Source organism: Henckelia pumila, chromosome 1 (assembly GCF_033568475.1).
Source record: "Henckelia pumila isolate YLH828 chromosome 1, ASM3356847v2, whole genome shotgun sequence".
Taxonomy (NCBI): domain Eukaryota; kingdom Viridiplantae; phylum Streptophyta; class Magnoliopsida; order Lamiales; family Gesneriaceae; genus Henckelia; species Henckelia pumila.
The window spans coordinates 93479842-93503861 of NC_133120.1; the positions used below are offsets into that span (position 1 = coordinate 93479842).

At 34.5% G+C, this 24020-nt stretch overlaps 1 pseudogene; it reads left to right on the forward strand.

Annotated features, from left to right (window-relative positions):
* The first annotated feature begins 284 nt into the window (after positions 1 to 284).
* Positions 285 to 7615, forward strand: LOC140878708 (RNA demethylase ALKBH9B-like; annotated as a pseudogene).
* Positions 7616 to 24020: the final 16405 nt, after the last annotated feature.

The following is a 24020-nucleotide window of genomic DNA, read 5'->3' on the forward strand; positions in this document are numbered from 1 at the left end:
CAATTTTCAATCTTTTTATAAGGGCTTTTGCATCAACATCCCTTGTGAAAAATTCTAAATAGCATAAAACACTATGCGTAAAAAAAATTAATTACATGTTAAACCTTATGTTAAAAAAAAAAACAGAACAAAAACATATATGAAAAAGTATAAATATATACGTATTTGTATATGAGAAGGGTGAAATGTGTTACACTCGCAAAACCGGGGAGCAGTAACTTATTAATATTTATTTGGGGATTTTATGACTTTTACTTTTAATAACAAATCAATGCAATTAGAAAAGGAGTGGGAAAATTTTAGGTTAGATAACAAGGATGGGTAGACAAGCAGGAGGCAGAAGCTGCGGCGGCCGAGGTGGAAGAGAAGGGGACTGGGAGTGCAATGGCTGCGGCAACAGAAACTACCCTTTCAGATCATTTTGTAATCGGTACAAACAGCCCCGTCTTGATACCAAAACTAAAACTCCTTCTCATTTCAAGTGGCGTCCACGAATCGGCGATCGGATCTGCACTGGTAATTTCATTAATGTATTTGCTCTTAAGCTTTTCTGTTGTAGATTTATGACTTAACAAGGCAATGGAAGATATGGAGTTTAAAACAAAATCCAACTGCTTATCTTTTAAAATTTTCTGTTGATCCTGTCATCGCATAATACCCCTTCACACTTTGATTTATTCATTTGTTAATGTACTAATTTTGAAATACCGGATCTCTTGAAAACAGGAGCTGATGTCACTGTTTCGACTCCTGTTATCGTGGATCATCATCGTTGCTTGGAACATCAGGGTACTTGTAGTACCCATTCGACTCGAAGTAGGAAAGATAGTGTGGATGATAATGATTGCGCAGAAACTTTTTCATTGGGCATTTGGAAAAATGAGACCGATGGGTTGTCAAAACATGCAGTGGAAGAGTCATCAACTAGAGACTTTCTCCAGCCTGCACCTCTCACGAGTCCTTTCAGTGAAGAAGTCTTGGGTTGATGTGGCTCAAAGCCCTTTGGTGAAACGGTCTTGGGATGATAAAAAGTCTCGGGCTGATATGGCTCAGGAAGCTGAGCTTGAGGAAGACGAAGAGGACAAGCAGATTAATAAGTTTACCAATGCCAACGATTTTACAAGGGATGGAACTTCACCGAAGGAAGCAAAGCCGAAGGTGGAATTGTCAAGGGATCAGAGAGAACACATTCGCTTTGGCAATGTGAAGAGGAAGAAGGATTTCATATGTCTGGAAAGGATCAATGGGAAAACGGTAAATATACTAGATGGGCTGGAGTTACATACTGGAGTTTTCAGTGCTGCAGAGCAGAAACGGATTGTTCGATATGTTGAACAGCTTCAAGAGATGGGAAGGAATAATAAGATGAAAGGTGAGCTTGACATATAGTTCATCAACATTCTAGAAGTTTGGTGATGCAAAATAGTATATGCTTTTCACTTCCTTTATCCTTAAAGTTTTTTGATTGACTGGATTTGACCAATTTTATGCATTCTTTTCTGATTTTGTGTGTTTGTTTGAGAGTAATGATCCTTTTCATGTTGTGGCCCTTATTTTCATGCTTCACGGTCCTTTGCCACCTAAGATATACTGATCTAGGTCTCTTGAAATCCTAGCTATATATAACAAACAAAATTAGAAGTTTAAGAACTTTTTCTATAGATTTGGCCGCCGGGAAAATCAAACAAGTTGTGGACTTAATTTATTTTTCTACATGGAAAGAGTTGGATGAATCATCTTTGGTGATGTGTTGCTGTGATTTCACAAACTTGCAATTTAGCCCTTGAGTTATGAAAATAATAGGCGCCTTAGCCTTTTGGTTATTAGTCATACTCATGATTCTCAGGAACTAGATTGATCTTACACTCTAAAAGGTACAACCTGGATCATATTTTGTGAATTTTTTAAGGTAAGGCAATCAGATTCTTTCAAATACTGTGTTGCAGTGAAATCTTGCTCCTAACCCATAGGCCATAGCATCATTATCCTACTCGAGATCATACTGATTCAGGTTGAAATAATTTATCGAGCCAACTTGCCCGGAATCCACCATCACCGAGAAATATAAGTTGAATTGCGTATTTAGATTAAAGCCTTGTTTTACAAACTTGATAGCTTCTTGTTCTTTTGTCATCACGATTCACGAAGTTGTAACTTTTTCCTAGCATAATCTTTGCCGTGCCTTCTAAAATTTTGGGGATAAACACCAACTTATTTTGACACCTTTAAATCTGGTGATCATAATTCATCATAATAATCAAAGGCGCATTAAAGCACTCAGGTGTCTTGAGGCTTAAAACGCACAGCGAAGCGCTCAATTTAGGGAAATAGAGCGCGATAAATAAAATCAGTGTTGTAAATGGCAGCCGAGGCAGACACCTAGGCCCCAATAAAGCGCAACGACTAAAATCAGTGATCTAAAAGGCAGCCGAGCCGGTGCCTAGGCGTTAGGCGGTCCTCGGCCACATTGCTTTTGCCTAATGTGGTTAAGGAGGTGGCCGTAGTTGGTCGAAGGCGGGCGAGGTGGCTGAGGCGGGCAGATATGCAGCTGAGGCAGGTGATTAGGAAGTCAAAGAGTTGGTCAACAAAATTGAAAAATTAAAAAATCCTAGCTTTTCAAACATAATATCCAGGTCCAAGTCCAACACATTCACCCAATAGTTTCGCAAGCTCTTACCCACTTCCATGCCTCAAACCGCCACCGCCGCCCACTAGGTTAGGTATTAGTATAATACTTTTTTAGTATTAATATGGTGATGAATATTTATTAATTATCTTGTTAGTTGCATTTATATATTTATTATTTGTATAAATTGTGTTATATTCTTTGAAGCTTATACATGCATAAACATCATTTAATTTATGGATATATTGCATGAGTAATGATTATATATAATTATCTATAAAAGTTAGTTTAACTAATTCAATAGCCTAGTTGGTCGAGGCGGTAGGGGGTCACTGACCCCGTCACGGCCTACCATCATTCATAAATCACAACTAAAATATTCAAAAAAGATAAAAATAAAATAATTTTTTTTAAAAAATACGAAACATGTTGTATCAAATGTTAAAATCATCATCATTCTCATCTTCCAAGTATCATACAGTAAAATGGAGGGCAAAGGGCAGAGGTGACGTTAGGCAGAGGCAATTTGATTTTACGCTTTGCTCTTTTTTTTAATAAATAAATAGAGGAGAAATCATACTTCAATGGGTGATTTGTCCTTCGTCAGATTTTATTAAACAAAAAAAAATCTGTTTTTTGTGGCAAACTGCACGAAAGCGGGCTTTTCGTGGAAGCGCTTGGAGTGCACTGAACGCGTGCTTTTGACAACTCCTGATGTTAATAATTTACCCAATGTTGCCCACAGGGGCATAGGCGAGTTGGTAAGGCCTGAGGTGACGTGGGAAGAAATTCCCCAGCGTTGCGGGTTTGATCCTCGTGTGGAGCATATTCCCTGCTGAAATATTGTGGGGGTATGCTCTGGGGATTGGGCCATGTGCTCCCTCCTTCAGGTCCCTGCCGCTCGTGCACATCCCTCGATTTACCCTCCGCATGAGCCAATGGGCCTCTGACTCATGTGGAATGGGGTCCCTTTCGGGGTCAACCCTTTTTAGAATTTACCCAATGCTTCCCAATTTCAAAATATTTTTTTCTTACTACATTTTCCATGCTATCCAATGCTACAACCTGGCCAAACTCCTGTCATGAATCCTTATATGGCTGAACCTAGTGGATGATGGAAGAGGGATGTTCAGAAACTGATAAATCAAACCTAGCCGCATGGCTTTATTGGTTTTTGGTTAATTTTTAAATAAATTGAACTATAATGTGTTAGTGGAGTTTTTTGAAAGTAAAGTAACTGATTTTGAAGATTTATATTTTTTATGTTAAATTTGTAATGTTTAAAGTTTTTTATATATTTGTATGCATGTTGATATTTTTATATTTATAATAGTTAGATTAGATTAGATTAGACATTTTAAATCATGTTTAACAATAATGAAGTTGTTGAATTTGAGATCATTTTCGAAATGATCGAACCAAATCAAAATCTTAGTTTGGTTATTTTCTATTTTGTTTTTCATTTCGTATGAAACCGTTGTTCGAACTTTTATATGAATCGAAGCAAACTATGCTTGAACACCCCTAAATGGAAGGATGTAATTGGGAGGGTTCAGAATGGCGAATTTGGATTCCTGAAATTTGTTGTTGCATCTCCATCTGATAATTTCTTTTACTTCACTTTTTCATTTCATAAGAAGTCTTGGTTCGAATACTTATAATACCAAATCATACCTTAGACGAACACCCCTAGATGGAAGGATATAATTGAGGGCTCCAAATGGCGAATTTGGATTATTCAAATTCGTATTTGCGATTCCATGTGCAAAATAATGAGGCCTTTGTTTGTATGTTGTAAAAGTCGAACCAAACGGTCCAAACCATACTTGACCACCCTAGATGAAAGAATGCAATTGAGATGGCTAAAAATTGCGAATTTGAATTGTAAAATTTGTGTTTGCAATTCCATGTGATAAATGATGCAGCCTTTGTTCGAACTTTTGTAAAAATCAAACCAGCCGTACTTGAATGCCCCAGATGGAAGGATGTAATTGAGAGGGCTCAAAATTGGAAATTTGGATTGCTGAAATTTGAATTTCCACTTCCATGTGATAATTTCTTTTTATTTCATTTCACTTGAAGCCTTTATTCGAACGTTATAAAAATCGAACCAAACCATACTTGAACACCCCCAGATGTAAGGATCAGTGTTTTTAAAAGCGCGCCTAGCGCAATTTCTAGGCTGAGCGCTACGTAGCGCTCAGCCTTTAGCGGAAAGCTCAAAGAGCGCACGCTATTTGCCCGTCCGGAGCGCGTTAGCGCAAATAGCGTGCGCTATTGGGCTATGCCGCAAAAAGCCCACGCTATTTGGGCAAAAATATTAGAAGCCCATTAATAATTTTATTTAACGTAAAAGATAGAACCCACATCCAGTTGTAAGGCGAGTCTTGATCTGCTCGTTCCCCACGTCCAAGGGGATTCAGAAATCAGATTTCCTCAAGCGAAGGCCAAAGAAACTTACCGCTGGGAATCGAAACTTTCCAGAGTTGATTTAAGAGGTGAAGATGAACCCTAGATCCAATTTCAAGGTAGATTGGGGTTTTGGGGTTTTTTTGAGGTGGGTGGTCTCTGTTCGAAAATCTGAGCAACAGAATCCAAAGAAGAGGTTGGGTTTAATTTCTGGGTAGATTTTGTTGGAATTATTGGTTGAATTTTTGTTTAAATATTGGGCAGATTGTTAGGCTTAAACGTGTTGTAATGTTTAAGAATAGCTAATTATATCACTATTTATTAATTTAAGGATAATTCTTACTTATATAAGTATATTTTTAGTTTTATAATTAATTAATTGGTGTGCACGAATAGCTTACGCTATGCGCTGCGCTATTTACGCTACGCTATGACAACACAAAAACGCTACAGGCCAACGCTACACCTTTTAAAACACTGGTAAGGATGTAATTGGAATGTCTCGAAATGGCGAATTTGGATTGCTGAAATGTGTACTACTGTACTTGCAATTCCATGTGTAATTTCTTTTAATTATTTTCATTTCATTTGAAGCCTTTGTTCAGTTTTGGTATTAAAGGATGTAACTGGAATGTCTAGAAATGGCGAATTTGGATTGCTGAAATGTGTACTTGCAATTCCATGTGTAATTTCTTTTAATTTCGTTTCATTTCATTTGAAGCCTTTGTTCAGTTTTGGTATTAAACTGAAAAAAATACCAAGATGAAACCAATTCTGATGCTCTTCAAAGCTGAAAACTAAAAATTAAATATTTGTTCGCATTTGGTTATTGAGATGATAAATATTGCAATGACTTGGTATTATAAAAGAATGCGCCTACTCTAAACTTCTTGGTAACAACTAAAAATCAAAGACGCCCATTGTCAGCAAACTTCATAGTTATAACAAAAATACAGTAGGTCGTTTTTTAATGGCTGAAACTGAATTTTCAACTTCAAGAGTGAAATCTGATTGTGAATTTTCCCTTATGAGGTTAGTTACTTGATTCAGATTTTTAATCATTAATATCATGTATTTGTTATTCCTTTACTGTCCCTTTTTTTTATTTCTAATTTCGTAGACGGTGTTTTCCATGTTATGTGTGATGCTTTCTATATTCATGGCGATGAGTCTAACCTAGTTTTTTGCTTTTGAAAGTTAAAGTTATCGATGGTATATGAATCTTATCAATTGTTTGAGGCTAGTATTGTGACATGGAATTTGTGAACATATTTTCTTAAACTTTGTTGTCCTTGTCATCAAAGAGGATAATAAATATGGACAGGAGGATGATGGCACATTTTGAACCAATGGATATTGATAATATTTCTTTTCCAGTCGTGTTGGCTTAGTGGATGCGGGGAAAGGGACGTGTAACACTCCAATTTGGTTGCTGTTACAATTATGCCACTGTAAGCTTCTCGTTGCTTTGGCCGTAGAAATATTTTTAGTCTCCCATAAGACAACTTTATCAGCCCTCAATTTTACTCTGCTGGTGACAGGATAAAGTTGGTAATCCACCAGGCATCCTCATGAATGAAACTGTAGATTCTTTACCTGATCTATTCAAGGTTATGATAAAAAGGCTTGTTAGGTGGCATGTTCTACCTCCGTCTTGTGTTCCTGACAGCTGTATCGTCAATATTTATGATGAAGGAGACTGCATGCCACCTCATATTGATAATCATGATTTTGTCAGACCATATTGTACAGTTTCGTTTCTCAGTAAGTGTAAAAATGTATTCGGATCAAACTTGAAAATTGTTGGTGCTGGCGAGTTTGCTGGTTCATTTTCTATTCCCCTACCCGTCGGGTAAGCCTTTAATTTATATAAACAAATGTGTTTGCTTTTTTCCTTAACTGATCAGCTGTTTCAAACCTCTCAAGGTCTAATCTTGTTCTCAATGGAAACGCGGCTGATGTGGCTAAACACTCTGTGTCTGCAGTTCCCACAAAAAGGTATCATTCTTTAAACATATATATTTTCTGTTATCACTTTTTTTCCAATCATGCTAAATCTTATTTGTTCTTCTGCTAGGACATCAATTACCTTTAGGAAAATGGATAGAACTAAATGGCCCGCCTACCATGTCCGTGAACTTGATCTGCAAGGGCTGCATCCGCTGCCAGATGAAGTGGATTCATCGAGGAGATATAGTGCTTCAGGATCCAAAAGTTCTACGAGTAAGGCAGCTGGCGGAAGAGAGCAGGTAGACAGAGGTAGGTGATCTAATGTACATCCGGGCTCGTCATTCAGGTCAAATCCAACAAGGAGGTTCAGCCAGCAGCCGAAGATATTGAGTTGATGTGGAAATTTGATAAAAGTGAAATTTTATATTGATGCTCTACATCTATCATTTTTTTTAAAAAATTTTATTTTAGGGTGAGATAGGGAGGCAGTTTGCATACAATTGTTTCGAATATACTGGTTATCAACTCAAGGGATCATCAGGTATCACTTTGTTCATCACAGCAAAATATGTTTGCTTGGCACATAGTTGAAGCAGCCGTGTGAGTTGTGCTTGTGTTTTGACTTCAGTTTTTTTGTCGAATATGATCTGGGGTAGATCACATTAGTGATTGATTTCAGCAAGAGGGAGGGTGGTGGGGGTTATTTCGCTATTTAGGTGAAAAAAAAATCACCAAATATCCCTGTGAAATATTGAAAAGTTCATTTTTTTCGATATGAAATTTTAATAGGCATCTTCAACACTGATCATTTATAAAATTAGCACACGTACCTTTTCATGAGTGATTGTTCCGCACGCGATAATCATACGACTGCCCAAATATTTTGATTTTGATTTTTTTTATTAAATATCTCTGTGAAATTTTAAAAATACATATTTGATCTTTAGAGAGTATAATTTTTTTCTATTCAATCCATAATACATAATTTTTAATTAATTATAAATATTTATCAAACATTTTTCATTTTATTAATTTTTATTTTTATTTTAAATTTATTGTTATTAATTAATTTGTTTCTACAAAAATATTATTAATTTATCATGCTATCATTATTTTATTAAAAACACTTCATGTTTACAACTTTTCCATGAAAAATACATTTATAAATAATGATTTAAATATCTAAAAGTATTAAAATATTGAACCAGAATGATAAATTCAAGCATATTACTTTTTCAATTTAAAACTATATAGTATTAAATCAAAATCTAAATTTTTCGAGAATATGAATTACATAATTTGCAATAAATAATAAAAAATAAAGTGTTTGTATAATGATAAATTTTGCTATTAAAATATATTTTTTGTATAACTAATACTAAGATAAAATAACTAATATTTTTCATAGTTATTTAATTATAAATATTATTTTATTTAATAAAATATAGAATTAATAGTAAATTTTATCATTAAATAACCATTTTTTATTATTCTTTATTGCAAATTGTGCAATGCATCTTTTCCAAAATTTTAGATTTTGGTTCAAAATTATATAGTCCAAAATTGAAAAAATAATATGCTTGAATTTATCATTTTAATTAGTTCAATATTTTGGTACTTTTACGAATTTAAATTCTGTTTATGAATGCATATTTAATGGAAAGTTGAAAACACGAAATGAATTTAATAAAATAATGATAACAAGATAAAGTAATAATATTTTTTTAGAAACTAATTAATTAATAATAATAATTTTAACATAAAAATAGAAACTAATAAAATGAAATTTGTTTGATATATATTTTATAATTGTATCTTTATAAAAATTGTGTATTATGGGTTGAATAAATTTAAAATAGGAAAAATAAGCTTTTTGGTTCAGTAAATTTACCCCCTTTGGGTTTTGATCCATTAACTTTTTCGATGTGGGTTTTGGTACACTAACTTTGCATTTTCAGTGTTTTTTGGTCCAACTGCATACGTGTTAGCTTCAGATTGGTCCACATCATTATTTTGGACCAATAAAAAATTGACACGTATGCAGTTGGACCAAAAAACAATGAAAATGCAAAGTTAGTGTATCAAGACCCACATCAAAAAAGTTAATGGACCAAAACCAAAACATGGACAAGTTAATGGACCAAAAAGCTTATTTTTCCTTTAAAATATTATACTATCAAGAGGTCAAATATGTATTAATATTTCACAAAGATATTTGGTGCAAAAAAAATCAAAATATTTGCCCAATCACATGAGTGGCGCGTGCGCAACAAGCACTCATATGAAGACATACATGTGCTCATTGTGTTCAAGACAAGTGAAATCATGTCATAAGTTGAGGTTCTATTTCATTTATATAGAAAATGTACTCACATCCTTTATTCAACCATTCATTTATTTTTTTGAGATTTGATCATCTAACTAAACTTTCTGATATTTCAGTCTTTAGGAATAGATATTCTAAAACATATGATGACGACTAATTGTGTAATATTTTTGAAATTTTAGGGACTAAAAATATAATCAACAACATCAATATTTTCTTGTCCAAGGTAAAAAAAATAATACTCATTTCGTCCTACTAATTTAAACTTGTGTGTATTTTCACATATATATTAAAAAGTATTTGGAAAAATAAATTTCTCATTTTGCCGTCATTTAGTGAAATTTTAATAAAATAAAATAATTATACATTTTATGAATTTAATAAGGATAAATTTGTAAAAGAGTAGTACAAATGATATTTAATAAGAAAACTATACTATATAACTGAGAAAGAAATAAAAATAAATTTAGTTTAAATAAGCGAGATATAGAAAGTATGATTATAAATAAGTTTCATGTTGATGTTTGTACTACAGTACAATACTTGGATAATATAATCAATTAATGTTAATCCTTATGAAATCGTAAAAAATTGCGTCAGAAAAAGTATAAAAACACTACACTCAAATCGATTTTTATGTCAGACAAATTATTCTTATATCTAAGTTACTTAAATCCTTGAAATATTGAGTACAAAAAATTTTAACTTATTTAAAATATGATTTTTCATCCTCTAAAAAAATATTTTTCTTCACATTTTTTATCTGCACATATTTTTTTCAAATAATATATTTAACATACTATTCTTAGAAATTATAAATTAATAATTACACTCCATACCCCATGTTTTTACCTCATGTCCAATAAGGGCCCAATAATATGACGCCGTTTATTGTGACATGTCAAGATAACTCATCAATATTAAGTTGTGATGGATAGTAGCCATGTGGATCCCCAATAATATGAGTCAATCCCATGGGAGTTCCACCCAACTTACAACATGTGTCGATCCAATGTACAGCTTTCCGACGAACGGGCCCCCCCAATAATATGAGCCGGACCGTGCCCGCGGGTAGCATCTCATACATTGATCGTTGATGGAAGGTAGGAACATTTAAACAATATTTAAATTCCCTTTTATTAATCTTAATATCAATTTTAAATCATATTTAAAATGAGGGATTTTAATTTTGAAAATTTGTCTCATCATGCAATATATGTATGCTTGCGGGATTCATAAAATTTAGTCTAAACATGCATACATCAATAATATCATATATTATATAAGGATGATCGACCCCAATAACTAATCGACACGTGATTGCCAATCACGAGTCTAAGTCCAATCTTAGGTGATATGCAAGTATGCAATGAAATCCTATTACATTGAGCTTCCATTCACATTTCTTCGGTCTTTATCGTCTGCTGGGCCCACCATTGTCATCAAATCTTTATCTCCCACTAAGTCTAATAAATTTACAATAAATGTCGATGACAAGTAGGGGATACATATCTAAGGGTGGGAACGGGCCATAAACCAGGCCCACTTTTTATTACAAATGACAATTCAAATTGGGCTATAAACCAAACTCATTAATAAAAACCAACAACAATAAAAACAAATGTAAATATCCTAACATACACCTACAAATTTGGTCATGTCAATCGATCATCCTTTTATCCAATAATTAATTCAATAATTAAATAATTGGATAACATGCATTGACATCATAATTAAAAAGATAAAATCAAATTTTATCTTATCCTTTCATAAGATCATATCTTATCATAAATTGTACCAAAATAATTAATTTTATAAAATCTAATTTAACGGAAAAAATTTATAAATTTTCCAAAAATTCAAATTTATCCAAAAATCAATTTTAAAAATTTCGGACTCTAACAATTTGATTCGACGCCTCGTGGACCAATCAAAAACAATTTTCGATCAAGCCAAAAACAAAAATTTCAAAAATTTCAAATTCTTAAAATTTTAATTTTCCCAGACTGCCCGGGACATTCCCGGGCAGCCCCGCCTCCACGTGGGACATGGCTGCCCACGTGGAGGTGGGCAGCTTCGTCGCTGTCCATGGCCTTGGGCAGCACCGTGCGCTGCCCTGCTCCTGGGCAGCGATCCAATCGCTGCCCTGAGCAGCGATCTAATCGCTGCCCGTTATGCCCATGTTTTCTTTAAAATTTTAATTTCAAAAATTCGTTTTGTTTTAAAAAAAACCGAGGCAAAAAATTTTGTACAATCGATTAATTTTAATCGCTTGATCAAAGAAGGACCTGGCTCTGATACCACTGTTGGAAAACTATTTTCAGATCATAGATCTGATACCCGGTGCAGCGGAAGTTTAAAAATTTTATATTTGCGATATGGAACTATTCCATATCGTGGGTATCAAATCCTACAATTAAAATTGTTGCAAGTAAAAATAAAAATCACAATTAAATATTTTTACCTCTTCAAGCAATGGCTTGATTATGGACTCCAACAGAATTTAATCTGCTCTTCTTGTATATCCCGGGAACTGATGACTTGCTCGATCAATATCTGGAATCAGGTCCACGAATAGAAAACAGAAACCCTCTGATTGATTGCACTAGAAATCAATCAGATGTTTATCGTAGAGAATAAACAGATTTGATCTGTCAATTCAGAAAGTGACTTTTCAGAAAAATCACAGACTGAATTTCATCAAAAAGGAGAGAGGAGAATTCGAAAATTCCCCTAGAATAATATGTGTGATATTCGAAAATTCCAAGAGAGAATTCAAGTGTGTTTTTCAAAAATAACATGCATATTTATATATAATTTCTAGACTAGATTAAGTTATAATTGTGTTAGGACACTAACTCCTTAGGGCCCACAATCCATAACTTAAGCCCAACAAGACAAGCCTGTTATTATAGAAATTAATATAAAATTCACCGTGACTCCGATTGATAAACTGATTTTACCAATGTGCACAGAAACCATTTCTGCATCTTTTAAATTCAAGATAATTTTTCTGAATCCAAATTCAGTGATTTCCAAAAATGCCCATCCCTATGTCATTTTAGGAAATTCCACTCCTTTTATTCAAGAAGTCCAACTTCTCTTTCATTAAATTTAACTCTTTAAATTTAACTATCTCAACGGGGTTTAGTAATCCATTACTTGTGTGACTCTCAATGGTTCAGGGATACAGCTAGCCGTGGGCTCACAACTTCTTGTGACTCGGAACAACAATTTCCAACTTACCCATCGAATCATGGTAAGAGCGCCTAGCAACATCGCCCCATGATTCCCTAGGTATCACTGATAGTGCCTGCAAGAACCAGTAGATTTTGGTTAGCGTACAGTACGGTCCCTTCATCCATATATCCCGATCGAATCAACAACCATTGGTGCATCGAGAGTCGTTCGAGATTCGATAACTATGCATTACATCTTGAAGATCAAATAGTGACATCGCATGTGTTACTAGGAAAACCGAGTAACCTAAAACACATCATGTACTCTGGCCAGAGATTCATCACACTAATATCTCCTCAAATCGCATAGGATATCCACACTCGCAAGTATGTGGTGAATCCTTGACAACAAACCATCGACTCCTATATGTGTCATAACTGTACCCAATCCCGACACCTGATGACCCCAATAGAGTCGGTAAACGAGTCAAAATACAGTACTAGCATATAGAGTCTCAATGATGTTTCAAGTAGTAAGGACTAATGGTGTACAACCAAAACCACGGACTTTATCCACTCGATAAGTGATAACCACTTGAAAAGTCCGAATAGGGTAGTTCGATCATTCATCATATGAATATCCATTTGCATGCTTTGAACATCTCTATGTTCCATACCAATGAAACGTGGTACTCGGCATCGCAAATGCTAGTCTCAATCTCGAGCGATCCTTATCCTTATTTGCGGACGGCTCAATTGACTAGGAACGGTTTAGAATATACAGTGACTATAAGATGTGTTTCATGATAGTCATCCAATGTACTATCACATCTTACATACACTATAGTATATTCAAGGTCTTTATCAAAACAACAATAGTATATCATAATATAACAATATGAAGGAAGATAAAGAAAACGCCATTATAAAATGTAAATTATATTAAACAAAGATTGTTTATACATAGAGTCATAAAAGCCCTTAGCCACAAGTTGGCTATCCGGGCACCCACTCTTTCAAAACCTATCAAAATCACTTGAAATTATTCACGGATTGCATGACAAATAATACTCGTATCATTATTTCAAGTTATGTACAATTCCTTGATTACAATCCCATGTAATACATACCGTATTTAAAATACAATGAAAATGTACAACCATTAACTTGAAATGATACAACAAAAGTATAATGATTCATTACAACTGAAATACTATTTACAACTACAACAATACAATATTTAAATCATCGTACTAGTATTCGTTCCTTGAGTATGAAGTTTCTCATCGACACACGCATCAATGCAAGCGTACTCCCGTCCAAGTCTCTCTACATGTCCTCCTGCAAATAACTCTGGATAAATGGCACGTGATAGCTAACCCGCTATGCTTTGCATCAGTGCATGTCGGTCGACCTCTTCTGCTCATGATATACCGTCAGCTTTCTTCTTGCATTCAAATCATGCTTTTGAACATGAAGTTTTTCGTGTGCCTACCAAACGCATCGATATAAGCATACCGGAAAAACCATATTTTGCATTAATTTAATGACCTTACGCTCGTAACCTGTCATGTCTTAGCCACTCGAGGCATTCCCTGGTGAAGGTCTTTATGACAATCTCTCCAACTACGACTGGAGAATCTTCATAGTAGTGTCATCATGGTAAGGATGGTGCAGATGCAAGCATCAAGTGAGTCCCCACCAATCCTCGGGCTTCCGGTACTTGATCCAAATCTAGGATCCACATGTGTAAAAGTCTCGAACGCTCGAACACGATCCATCGCTCCTGTCCGCATTTGCCGGAATCCCGCAAGCTAAATCTTAAAATTTCTGCCGATGATGATAGTCTTCGAGCAACCTAATCGCCGCATCATCACCTCTTCCAAGGTCTCATCAATCCTATAAGGATAACCCAAAGAATTAATATTATATCCCAAGTATCTTGAATACATGCTCTGATACCAATAAATGTAGCGACCCAACCCGGATCCACTACCTAATCAAAGTTAAAAGCATAATTAAGCATGCATTAAATAATAGCTGCGGAAGACTTAAATAAATGCATACCGGCAGAATACAACCGGTTAAACAAATTCGATTATACAACCCAATCGAATAAATAAGCCTAAAGGGCAAAAACATACAACTAATACTGCTGTCTTCACTGGTCACTGGCTACTCCAAGTTCCTGGTGCTCAACCCTGCACCTACACCCGCCCCGTCAAATGTGGTGTCTAGATACACAGAAAAGACTGGACATGAGATCTAAGCTCAATATGAAAGGACGGGTAAAACATACAAATATGATGCATGAAAATGATAGGGTATCCATAACTGGGATAACTGTATACAAATGCTCAGTAATGGCGCCTAGGACATGAGTGGTACAACCTGGGGAGCAAACCATGGGTTGACTGCTCATTCCTATTGAATGTGGTCCGTGTCACCCAGATGCTGGTAACCCATAACTCGTCGATAACTGGGCACTAGACATCAACCGTCCAAACAGGGCTGAACGGCCCTCCATGGCTCAACTCAAAAAGATGATCAGGGACAATATGATATGAAAATTCCGTATAATAATCCATGCAAATATGACACATAAATGCAACACATAAGCATGCATACCCGCTGACTATCTCTGTCAGTACTTACGTACCTTTATAAGGCAACTCCTAGCAGTCCCACTCTAGGTTTCAAGTCTATCATCAACTTTACAATGCAAATACTCTTGCATCATTATTTAAGCTCTAAAAGCCTTAACTAAGCTATTGAATACTCCTAAATATTTTTATGAATTCAAAGCTAAACCTGCGTCCGTCGTCAGCCCGCTGATGGCGATTATCCCGCAACTGCACAGCTTTGAGCACGGCTCTGCTACACGAGCACTACTCCGATACTATGTCAGACAATGTCTGACTATGCTAGAATATATTCCTTACTCCAACTCTAAAATAAGAATACCCAAATGAGGGGCTCGGACCTCATATTTATAGAACACGTTCGAACCGTCCGATCGTGACTTCGGAGTGTCCGATCTGCTTCCGACCATCCGATCGCCTCATCGGATCGTCCGATCTCCGCCACGTGTCATTCCAATTGCATGCAACCATGCACCTTTCCAGTACACTATTTGGATGGTCTGAACTGGCTCTTCGGATCGTCCAAACTCAATATTACGTCATCCGTGATGTCAGCCATCCGATGATACCAACACACGTGTCCCTGTTCAAGTTCGGATTGTCCGAACTCCACTTCGGAGCATCCGAAGCCTTTAGAGCGTCCAAAGCCTGGCTTCGTCCATGTTCGGATCCTCTGAACTCAGTTCGGGTCATTCGATCCTTCTAGACCCTCGGAACCTTCCCGACCATTTTTAGTGTTCTAGATACATTTCTGAACTCCATTAATCCATTTGAAATTTCTTTAATCATGTTTAACTTAATCTCAAAATGATCCTATGATTAATTACTCATTAATCGTTAATTTTGGATACGGGTCACTACAGTCAATGCCCTCTTTCTGCCTATAACCTTGAGCTACATATCTGGACTTGTTACGAGACACTGTACCATCTTCATTCAATTTTTTTCTGAATACCCAGCGTTTTCCAATGATAGTCTGGGCTGTTGGTCGAGTGACGAGAGTCCAAACAGAGTTTCAGGTGAACTGATTTAATTATTCTTGAATGGCCTCTATCCAACTAGCATCTTGTAATGCTTCATCAATCTTCTTTGGTTATATTTGTGATATAAATGTTGCATGGAAGTAATTCTTTGATCATCTGTCCTCTAGTTCAAAGTGGGGCAGTGGGATTCTCTATTACTAATTACAGAGGATGCTTCTTTGACCATTTGAGATTTGGTCCAAGCTCGTTATGAAAATCTTCATTATCTCTTTGTGATAGATCATGGGCTGGATCGGGAGATTGAGTCTGATATTCATTGATCTCTGTTCGAGGAATCTTTTTGCCCTCGACTGACGCATTTGGTTTACTGCGTGTTATAAGATCGGTTGGGTTGTGTCAACTACTGGCTTAATTACTTCTGCTTCAGGAGACTGCATTGATCTGATTATGATGGAATCATAATCACTCTCCTCGTCAAGATGCATCTCCTAAAATTTATCTGTAATATGTTCCACTTTGAGTGAATCCTCTGTTTCATCAAAGACAACGTGAATAAACTCCTCAACATTAAGAGTATTGATTTGATGGTATTTTCCTATGTTTGATTGAGTAAATTTGTAATAATTAGGTGTATTTTGATTGATTAAATTCATGTTATAGTTCCTAATAATTGTATGTGATTTGATATAGGAAAAGTGAAGAAAATGTGCTAAAGATGGAAGGAAAGAGCTAGATAAGAGAATAATTATGAAGCAGCAATGGTAAAAAAATCATTTTTAATTTAGGAAAATACAAATCTATTCTCCACCTTTCAAAATGAATTTCAAAATGTTTTGAAGCAACTGTCCAAATTTCAGCTCAATCCAACAGCTAGATATTTGGATATGAATTTTTCAAAATCGCTGCTTGCTAAAAAAAAGTGGCCGATCGATCTGCAAGATCTAACCGATCGACCGTCGCCTAATGAACCAAGGCAGTAGGAAGAGTATTTTTGGCCGATTGATCTGCAATATTTTACCGATTGATCGGCCAACGAATTTGCAAAACAGTATGATCACATTTTTGCTCCCGATCGATCTGCAACATTTGACCGATCGAACGGGCGAGACGTGCAGATTCGGGAAGGAGTTTTTAAATTAGGAAACTCTATTTTTAATGATTCTAGTCTTTTATTAGGCTTATATATTCCAAATTGTATCTATGAAGATTGATTCCAGACGGCTTGGAGCGTGAGAAACATATTGGCGGCTAAGTTTTTCTTCTTCTTTTCTGAGATTTAATTTTCTTTCATGAATTTTTCTAGAAAATTCATGAATACTGTCGGCTAAGTTTTAGTACTTAGTTGAGGAAGACGAACCCTTGAGTTATTTTATTTTTGAGATTCAGTTTTCTATTTTTTAATTCCGAAGTGCGTATCTGTAATGCCCCGATTTTATTATAATTGAGTTTAATTGAGATAATCAGAGTTTTCAATAGTTGAGGGCTGTTTTGATATTTTGCAGGGTTATTTTGCAAACTTTGAACAATTGAGGACTAAAATGCAAAAATTGGATTTTATATATTATATCAAGCAAGTTGACTTCACCCATCACTTCACCCTCTCCTTTTTCTTCCCCATTCGTACGTACTGAGTCTAGAAGCCATGGCCATCAACTTTTTGAGCTTTTCTTCCGTCTGATTCACACGGTACGATCGTCAGACTTCCGATCTGAGTTGAGATTCACGATCACCGCAATGAGGGCTTTGTTTTGACGTAAGTTTTGCTACGATCCTCGAACATTGATTTTTTTTTTTTGGATTGTCAGAATTTGATAATCTTCGAGTATGTTGTTCTTGAGCTAGCATATATCGTGTATTCAAAGTCGGTTCGGAAAAAGAACGAAGTTTGGATTTTATATGATTTTTTGAGGCATATTTCGAAAATGGGGTTGTTGGATTTTGATTGGATTTTGATTGTTTTGTTGGTTTGGAAGTTGGATTGAGTTGTTTGGAGTTGTTGGATGATGTTGTTGATTTTTGGTTTGATCGTTTATAGCCGTTATACCGTCGAAATAGAGTTTTGAACTATCGGGTGTTTTGTTTCGGTTTGATTTCCGGGTTTGATTGTATTGGTAGATTGATATCGATTCCGTATATTCTTCGTTTTTAGATTTGGATTGGAGATTCGGGTTTGTATCAAACTTGGGAGTTGAATCTATTTGAGAGTTGAAGACGGTATATTGTTGAACTTCTCCGTTCGACTCGTTTTGATTCAATTGATTATTGATTTAAATTCGTTGTTATTTTCAGATTTGAATCATCGACAAACTTGAAAGGTAAAAGACGACATTGAATTGAATGGGATTGAATACTAGAGTTCGACTTATTCTCGAGTCCCGAAAATCACATACTGCATGTTATTTTGATGGTGTGAACTTGATTGATTTATCTGTTTACACTTGCATTCATATTGAGCCGATTATTTGATTTGTTATGAAAATAGACGATTTAGGGAGCTATATTTGTGGGGACCTCGGGTTGCTAATCTCATCTTAGGACAATTAATAATTAATAAAACAATTAATCAAAAAATAGAAATAATAAAACCAAGAGCTAAAAATAATTTTTTTAAAAAAATTCCGGAGCCTCGCTCGATCGGGCAAAATTAGCCGATCGAGCGAGCAAGAAAAATCATGCTCTCGAGTCTGAACAAAATTTGGTCTCGCTCGATCGGTCAAATCCTACCGATCGAGCGAGCCCAAAATGATCGATTCTATGTTTTAAAATTTAAGGGCCTCGCTCGATCGGTAGAGTTCACCCGATCGAGCGGGCTCCTCTATTTCAGAAATCTGCAGAATCACTTTTGCTGTCAAACATTGGCACAAGGTATGAATCATCATCAAAATCAATTCCAAGCATGTTATCAAATCTAAAAACATGCACATACACTTGTAATCAGCCTCAAGTATTAATTCATGCATTTGGTACATCAAACTAATAGCTCATAAAGGTAAGTAAAACCCAAATATACAACCTTTCAAAAGTGAATTCAAATTCTAAACTTCTTCGAACTAGTTTTATGTATTCTACAGCATAGTTTCAACTTAAAACCTGAGTCCTCACGTGCTAAGTTTCGCTCCTGAGCTATCAACGTCATCTCAGACTAGCTCCTGCCCCACTTGTTGTAATGCACACATATAAAACAAAACAACAGCCGGATAAACTCCGATGAGAATATAATTCCAAATATAAGAAACATATACAAGTCAAATCAATATCATATGGACTCGAAAACATATCAATTAATCTCTCAAGTCTATCCTTCGAATTTATATAGCTCGCTATCCCAAGAATTGATTCTTATCACTTCATTGCCATCAAGATTCGTATACGATCTAACATTGATATCCATCTATCGTAGTCGTCTCAGACTCGAAAATAAGATCGCGTCAGACCTTGGCATAGAATCAATTCATTTTCAAATCATATCATAATCAAATAAAGATCCACTACCTGTGATGGATCAACAAGAACAATAACAAGTTCACAATCAAAATAAAACATAACTAGTATGTGATTTGGCGGACTACTCAAGATTCATAAATCTTTAGTATCAAAGTCCTGACTATTGATGTCGTCTTATACCTTCGTATTTCTTCTGTTCTGAACGCTTCAAATCTGAAACATAGCATCAAAACATTCACATAAATCTTCATTTTATTCATTCATTTCAAATTCAGTTCAAAGTCATCAATAGATCGTCACAATCGAATCATTTCCAACCTTCTTCATTTTCTTCGATACAACTCGGAGTCGTGAGTTGTCAGCCTTCAAAACAAATCTGAAATAGAAGAATAAAAGTGCTACATCATCAACAACACCTCAATAACATCTCAGTTCAATCATCAGTTATCAAAAATGGTTTTAAACATCAATAGACGGTGTAGCAATTCAAAATCGATAACCGACGAAATATCGAATGCAGTCTAACTTCATAACCAACTCATACGTGTATTCAATCAGTTCATTTCAATATTAAGTCATCAAAAACAGGAAAAATCATGGCCTATTCAAATTGAACACATGCTGAAAATCATAACAACTTCAATCGCTACCAGTTCTTCGATTCGTTTTCGATATCGGAATAAATAACTGTTAAGAACATGATCATACAATCAAAAGATGATTTCTGAAGTATTTCGATCTTAAAAACATGTCAAAGTAAATAAATACTTACATCAATTCAAAGCTCTTGTTGTAAGGATTCCAGAACACTTTTCGGAATCGAAATCGGACGATCGGATCAAAAGTTACGGGGTTTTAAAAATCAAGAATTCAAAAGAAATGGAAGAGGGTTCGAGCTCTGTTCTTCAATTCTGAATTCATTCTGAAGAATACACGTACAAATCTGCTTATTATAATAATAATTCGGATATGTATACATAAATTGCAATTTAGTCCCTGAAACTTCATAAATTGCAATTCAGTCCTCGGCCTTATTTTTAATTCAATTTCAATCTAAAATAATTTAAGAATATTAGAATTTAAATCGAAACTCTAAAATTCCCAAATTAAATATACACGAATTAAAATTAAATAAAGTCGGATTAATTAAATAATCCCGACCTTTTGCATTTTAGTCCTTCAAACTTCGATATTTGCAAATCAGTCCCTGATCAGGTTGTATCTTCAAAATTAATCTTATTTAATTTCCGAAACATAGAATTTAATCTTAAATTCCATAAATATTCAAATCGAATATTTATTCTTTTAATTTAAGAATTCTCGAAATTTAATTTTCAAAATCCGTAAATTCTCAAATTAAATATTTTCGGCTCAGAAATTAAGAGCCCGTTTGGATTTGATAGTGATTTTTTAAAATAAGTGTTTTTTTAAGCTATAATTTTTTGCTTTTGAAAAAGCTGTTTTTTTGACTTAAAAAAGTGTTTTTTTAAGCACTTATTTGGTCATCCAAACATTATATTAACTGAAAAGCACTTAAAAAAGTACTTTTTTGGTCTGGCTTTTGTAACCAAACGGGGCCTAAATTTGTCATTTTCATAACTTCTCAATTCAATATTAGCCCATAATATGGAATTTAATTCTCAAATTCCATTAATAATTTAATATTTTCGGGCCTTACAATTCCTCTCCTCTAAGAAATGATTTCGTCCTCGAAATCACATTAAATCGAACTATTCAATCTGATAGACTGAATGATTATCTAAAGTTATTCTCACTTCAATTATATAGCTCTGAACTTCGTATCTCATCTCTTTATCTCTTATCAGATTCTTTCTTCGAATCTGCTTCTATTCTCTTGTATTTGGTATCTATTCAGTTGTACTTTAATTAATTGAAAAGAATTCTCTCTGAGCTGTTTCTTTCTTCAATCAAGGATTTGTCAAATAATCGACTCAACTCAGAATCTTTTCAATATTGACTTCGTCGGATTAAAGTACATAGGAAGAATCTACTGATACTTCCTTCACTTATTCACGAGGAACAAATCGGATCCATTGTATGAAACTGAAACAAATACATTCTTTTAATGAAATCTTCAATGCTGGCTGACATCTTATTCAGTGAAATTCAGCTTTTTGTGACGAATTGATTCTTTCTCTGTATCATTCTATGTAGAACATAGAATATAAATCAAGTCTACATTATCATTCTGTTCATCGCTTCAAGGTTAGTATTCAAATTCATATTCTGAATCTGTACATTAAACTCTGCTCTTTCTCTATTCTGAATTGAATGGTGTTTCAGGAATAACTTTTTCAATTAAATAATCAGTTTCAGCTTCAAAAGTTATATCTATAATTCAATTACTAACTCTGATTCTTCTTATCTTTTCTCATGTCCTACAGATTCATATTCATCATCTTTTTGTTCCTCAAATCAAATCTGATCTGATGTCAACAAATCATGTCTGATCTGATATCGGATACTTCTGTAGTATCATTTCAACCCAAAGAAATCTGATTTCTTCTCATTATATCATCACAACATTATCTCGATATCAATTTGATAGCTGTTACAGGAATTATCATCATCAGGTGGCAATATATCAATCAAGTAATACCGAATCAGGTATTAAAGTTCTGAAAATATTCTCAAAATCTGGAAAATCAACTCAGATAATTCATCAATCGAATAATGGTATAATGCAATCACATATAACCAATTCTCAGAACATAAATCAATCAATCGATGCCACAATCTGTCAAAGAAATCTAAAGTCTTAATTATGACAATAGATTTTAATTATTCCTGTAATCTCATCATATCCTTATGTTCTTAACAGCTAACAGATATCTATTCATATCTGTATCACATCTTGTACAGTGTATTCTGAAATTCTGATTAGTCTGTTCAGACTATCTATTAATCAAAACAATAACAGGCTGTATTCACAGATTTTAAAGTATTCAAAGCTGTTGATAATCGGTATCATGTCAGATATATCTCATTCTCAAAATTCGATTCATCTGCTCTGACTATTCTTCAATTCAGAGATAATCTCTTGTACTTTTACATCAAAACGTACTCAAAATCTTTTGATTGTCTGTATCATAATTCAATAGTAAACCCTATGTCTCAATCTGAAACAATATTTCTTGGCTTACAATGCAATCTCACAACAATTCTAATCACGATTCAGTGATTTGATCATGCAGACAAATCATCTCGATCAGTACTTTTCATCAATTTGATTATAACTACCACCTATTTACTTCATATATACTGCTTTATCTTGGTAGTATCGCAAAATAGTCTTCCAATCCTGATCTCGTTTCAAATTATAGAGTTTCTAATTTGTCATTGAACTTATCTATTCAATGCTTTTCAACTTCAATTGAAACTCTCTGTACGTTTAACTTCGAAAACGTACTAATTCTGTTGCATCTATTTGTTTTATCTTCTGATAAAACAATTTATTGGATGAATATTGACTTCATCGTTGTGAAATTCTTCCAAATTATGATATCTCTTTTCGGAAATATCAAACACAATCAAATAATCAGTCACAAAAGAATTATCCATTCTGATTTGAGGCTTCAATTCATATCTCAATCTGGCATTTTTTTTTTACTGAATTCTCATCGCTTCAGTTTACTTTCTGTGTTTTTTTCATCTTCTGAACAGTTCTGGCTTACTTTCAATCAAAAATCATTCTGATTGGTGATATATTTGTCAGAATATTCAAACCAGAATACATAGAAATCTGGAATCAATTCATCGGATGCCTCTTTCAGTCCTCATTTCTATCTCCAAATACCGACAATTCATATCATCTAACCCAAAAATCATGGATCATATTCAAATTCTTCTATCAGTTACGAGCCAACAATCTTAAAATACGCTGAAATATCATCAAAGGATCAATAATTCTCAAAATCAAAAGAAATAAATCAAGATTGAGAAAATCTCTCAATCAAGGTCATCCAAAATTGAATCTTTTGGATAACAAACTCTGCAAAGTGAAAACAAATCACTTGCATCGCACAACTCAGAATGAGTGAATTAACACAGGCTCTATACGAAAGCAATGTGCCATGAGAGCCAATCAATATTCAATCATTTGAAGAATCATATTTCCAATTGATGCAATCGATTCAGCATAATTAAAGAAAAGACTCAACTATAACTGATTTTCATATCATCTATCTTCTAAACCTCAAAAGAAGCATTCAATTCATCAATTCATCAAGTCGCTATAAAATTCCAGTTCACAACTGAAACTAAAGTCAAAATCTTACTGGAACATATTGCCATCTCTATTCATTGGTATATCTACCAATACTGATTTAGATCTTGAACATATCTAGTGCATTGAATATACTTATTTTTGAATATTTCTATAATCAAACATCATATATCAAACCGAAATCAAAGAATCTTACTTCTAAATCCCATAACATG